Below are 5,336 nucleotides of genomic sequence, written 5' to 3'. Positions count from 1 at the left end.
CGTGTAGTATTGCTGGTAAGAGTGAGTGCTGTTTATGCTGCTCTACTGCTCACTTTGGCTTCGACGGATCACTGAAGCTGCACGCAACCCCTTCCCTCCTCGCCCACTACGTTATTCCCTACTCTACGCCTGTGCCTCTGCTGGCGCCACCCCCCAGAGAGAGCAGTTGAGTAGATACTTGTCTGCATACCCTCAGCCCAAGAGAGAGAGAGAGAGAGAGACCTGACCACCTGCCTCAGAGACAGAAGTTTTGTGCTTGCGTACACGTGTGGCGATTCACGTCTGTCCTGCAAACCAAATGAGGGAGGAGATCCGATCTCTCGCTATCTTGCTGCAACCATGAGCAGATACAACATATGAGAGAGAGAGAGAGAGAGAGAGAGAGAGAGGCGGTTAGATTAGGGTTTCAGTAGGAGAGATCGATTTAGGGTTTGAGAACGAAGTACATACACTACGTATAACCTATCTCAATGGCGGTTGTGGTTTTATTCTCTAGTATGTTCTTGTTTGTAAAGTTCATGATCTTCTGTGTTGTCTTCTTGTAGAAGTCTTGTACTTTTGACATCGTCCATGTTTCTAAAAGGACATCCGATTTTGGTTCCTTTTCTTTGTTTTATTTATAGGTTTTAAAAATATATTATAGAAATAACATTTGAACGCATATAAAAATATTGAATGTCAATGCGGATGACTTACGTCATATAAAGGCAACACAATCTCTCACTTAAACTTTCTCTCAATCAATCTCTCTCAACTTTAATTACAATGTTACAGCACCAAGATTAGTATATAAAATTGCATCAAAATAATGTAAAAATTAACAATTTTTGTCATAACAAGAGATGGATTACATCAAAGAGGGTGTCATGGTTGATGATAAAAGTAAGGTGATTGTGTATGTCGCTATATGAATAGCGACCTAGCTAGATCGAGACGTGTCCATGATGAGGACATCATATGAGGAAACATAGAGGATACATGAGGCATAACAAGTCGAAATGAGGCCTCCAACGAAACATTGGGTGGCCTTGACAAAGTACTCGACCTTGTCCATCATGGGTAATGGGATAGGTGGAGAAAAGTAGTGGTGATCTTGTGGAGATGAGGTCCTCACGTCGTTTTGTTGCTCTCATGGATCATATTTAGTGATATCTCTCTTGAAATACTGTTGTCTTAAATTATTGAAAATGTGCAAAAGAGGTCGTATATAAAAACTAAACTACATCTTGTCTCGTTATTTGCCAATGTCTACGAGCTTACGTTTCTTACATTGTCAGTCCACTTTATGTGTCTTGCTACATATTAAAAATGTTTAATGCATTGAGAGAGAAAATGTGTGATCTTACTTTGCGCTTGGAATATGCACACGGGTGATCTCTATCAGCTTGGCAGTAGTGAATCGATTCACCTTTTCACTTCAACCTTGGTAAGAGATAACCTTCTTTAAGAATTCTTTAGTGTAGTCAAGGTTGGCTATTTGTATTAGCTCATGTCCTTTCTTTTTAAATAACGCCTCCATCTCCTTGGAGGGTGTCTTTGTAATTCTTTTCGAACATGTCTACATTTTGATTGTTCTCTCTACTTCTTTGCTCAGGCAAGCCATTGACCTTTTTTTGGTATGTGGCATTAGGATTGAGAGTTTTTAGGATTTGGTTGTGCTTAAATGGTTTTCCTTTGTTGTGGTAGAGAATAATGGTCTTAAGTGCTTGTTATTAAGATTAATCATCATTTAAGTCCTCTTACTTTTTCTAATATCTCTTAATCACCTCCAAGTCACATATAAAATGTGAGAATAATCCAACTATGTGGGAATAGGAAAGGAACCGAACTGCATATGAATCTAGAAAAAGATTGTGTAAAAATTGGGTTACTGGCTTGATTGATCTCTCAGGGAGTACTCTAAAGTTGGGCAAGAATATTGTGCGGGTGGCTTTGTATCTCTTAGTAGTGTGTAGCCACCTAGCAGTGGGTTGCTTGGCTTGGGTAAGTGGAGGTTAATGCCAAAATTTGAATTTTCTCATTGTGAATTTAAATTTGGTTTGAAATTGAAAGTATTGAGTGGCTAGTTGGTGAGGAAACCATTATTTTAATCTTTTGCTGACTGTGCAGAGTAGAGTTTTGCTATTTTTGAAATATCTATGCAAAGCAAAATATGACTTTATTGTAGGGTGTTTTTGAGGCATGCATATACCGTGAAAATGAATTGAGAGAGGAGTGCCATGGAAAGCTTTAGCCATTTAGATCTGTTAGGCTCCCAATACGTAAGAGCTTTCTTTGCCTATGCACGACCCTCTCGTTAAACTTCGACACTAAAACGATTGTGGATCGGTTAGCTCCACACGCTACATCATGAACATGTCATGTGCCGTTGTGTTTGACACATGAATGTTAGTTGCCCTAGCATTTTTGCATGCATAATAAAATAAAATTACTAGAATGATCACATATAAGATGTTTGTTCATTTTAATCACATGAAAAACAAGATACAAGTCCACTTGTTTACCATGCGTAGAGCCATTATGAACTCTGTCTCCTCGTGCAAGAATCGAACCACCCTATAATAACCTTGTCTCTGTTAGCTCATGTGGTTTTGGCCCATTCTTGCCACGCTTTGAGAACGATGGTCGCTATCCTAGAAAACAAACATCTTCTCGGCCATGTGTTGCCATCCTTCCGTCTACTTTAGTACCATATCAAACTCCTTGGATAGTGATATTTTGGGGCTAATTTGATGATCGAATGGAATGGGCTCTTGGTTCTGGAAAACTCTTTGTGAAAATGAATGCCGCCATTGTCGTCTGGTAGATGCTCTCTTCCATGCTTTTAATCAACCCTTCGATGCAATCCTCATTTGTGCGGACTGTAGGGTTTATGAGAAGGCAACATAGAGGCGTTCTAAGAAGGCGGTGTCGATCATCGACCAAGTGATCCTCCACCCAATTAGTGGAGATGTGTCGCGATCAACCACTTTCCTTTCTGGGCTTCTATTCTTCAACAATCCTGCCAAACTGTTGGCGACATGTTTATTGTCGGGCCTTGTAGGAGCAGGCATCGCCCAGAACTTATAATGCAATAGATGTACTGGTCATGTCACTTGATGTGGTAGCTTGCAACATGCCTACATCCTGAGATAGTGCAATCTTGTCTCGATTTTTGGTGAAACCCTTAGATTGTAAACAAATTTGGGGAGGCATATTGCTACTTTCTTGTTGTACCGGAGAGGGTGTGGGTGAAAGAGAGAGTGTATGAGAGAGGGTTTAAGGGGGTGAGATAGAAGAGAGAGAGTGGGGAGAGTATATGCTAGACGGGAGAGGAGAGGGTTTGAGAGGGTGAGATCGAAGCCAAAGAGCAGTGAGGAGAGTATGTGCTAGAGGGGAGAGGAGAGGGTTTGAGAGGGTGAGATCAAAGAGAGAGAGAGAGAGAGAGAGAGAGAGAGAGAGAGTGGGAAGAGTATGCCCTAGAGGGGGGCTAGACGAGTATGGCACTAGAGGCTACAAGGGGGGGAGAGGAGACGAGTATGCACTAGAGGGAGGGGAAGAGATGCGAGAGGTATGGGAAAGAGATGGAGAGAGAGCCGTTTAATGGGCACGTGCAACGTTAGTAGGCGCCACATGTATTGCCCACCACCACGAGGGTAATACATGTGGCACGCTCGAGCAATACACTTGGCATATGCCCAAGCATAGGTAATATGCCATGTGTATTACAGCATTACACATGGCATATTGTCCACACTCGGGAAATACACGTCGCATGCCACGTAATACATGCGGCATATTGCCCGTGCTTGGGAAATACATGTGGCATGCTGCGTGAGACGTGGAATGCCACGTGTATTGCCCCAAGTAGGCAATACACGTGGCGCTTGCTAACGTGGTAGGTGCCCATTAAATGGCTCTCTCTCCCATACGTCTTGCGCATCCTCGCATCTCTCCCCCTCCCTCTAGTGCATACTCGTTGTTGCCACTTCCCCCCTTGTAGCCTCTAGTCGCCTAGCCCCCATCTAGCGCATACACTCCCCACTCTTTCTCTCTTCAATATCACCCTCTCAAACCCTCTCCCCACTCTCTCTCTCTTCAATATCACCCTCTCAAACCCTCTCCTCTCCCCTCTAGCACATACTCTACCTACTCTCTCTCTCTTCGATCTCATCCTCTCCTGTCCCCTCCAACGCATACTCTCCCCACTCTCTCTCTCTCTCTCTCTCTCTTCGATCTCACCCTCTCAAACCCTCTTCGTGTATTGCTCCTCGTGAACGGTAATATACATGGCATTTCAAGTGTATTATGTGGCATGCCACATGTATTGCCCGAGCACGGGCAATATGCCATGTGTAATGCTACGATGTGGCAATACACATGGCATTGCTAGCATGCCACATGTATTACGTGGCATTACATGTGTAATGCCTGACCATTGTCATTACACATGGTGCAGCTGTAATGCTCGTGCTTGGGCATTACACGTGGCACACACGAGCAACACACGTGGCATGCCATGCATATCACGTGGCATGCCATGCATATCACGTAGCAGTACACGTGTAATGCTTGCACTCGAGCACGCATGGGCAATACACATGGCATGCCACGTGTAATGCTCGACTGTTGGCATTAAACGCGGTGCACGTCATGTGTGCACCACATGTAATACCTGAGCACGATCATTACACATGATATGTGCCATGTGAATGCTTAAGCACGAGCATTACACGTGACATGCGTCACGTGTAATGGCAACGGTCGGGTATGCTTGGGCAATACATGTGGCATGCCACATAATACACTTGAAATGCCATGTATATTACCGTTCACGAGGAGCAATACACGAAGAGGGTTTGAGAGGGTGAGATCGGGGGGGGGGGAGAGAGAGAGAGAGAGAGAGAGAGAGAGAGAGTGGGGAGAGTATGCGTTGGAGGGGACACCGGGAACACAAGAGCAAGTAGAGTGCAGAAAATAGACAGCACAAGAAACACTGAGAGGAGATAGGTGTGTAAACTCTTCTCTATACACAAGATCCCGTACAAAACTGAATGAGAAAATGGTGAGGAGCATGGGGCCTATTTATATGCCCCATGGATGCAGTCGGCCAGCGCTTGAGGACTCTCCACGACTGCATAAAGCAAGTCGGCTAGCAGAAAATATCTCCATGACTGTACAAAACAGGTCGGCCAGCATCAAAACCCATGACTGCATCATAGGTAGTCGGCCAGCATCAAAACCCACGACTGCATCATAGGTAGTCGCGGCCAGCCACCAGGGGCACATGAGGTGCAGTCGGCCAGCACTAGGGGCTCCTGCCGACATGTGGCATCCATCTGCCAAAACCACATGAG

Source organism: Cibotium barometz, chromosome 4 (assembly GCF_041138505.1).
Source record: "Cibotium barometz isolate CiBa-2024 chromosome 4, ASM4113850v1, whole genome shotgun sequence".
Classification (NCBI taxonomy): Eukaryota; Viridiplantae; Streptophyta; class Polypodiopsida; order Cyatheales; family Cibotiaceae; genus Cibotium; species Cibotium barometz.
Note: the sequence above shows the minus strand (reverse complement) of the source record.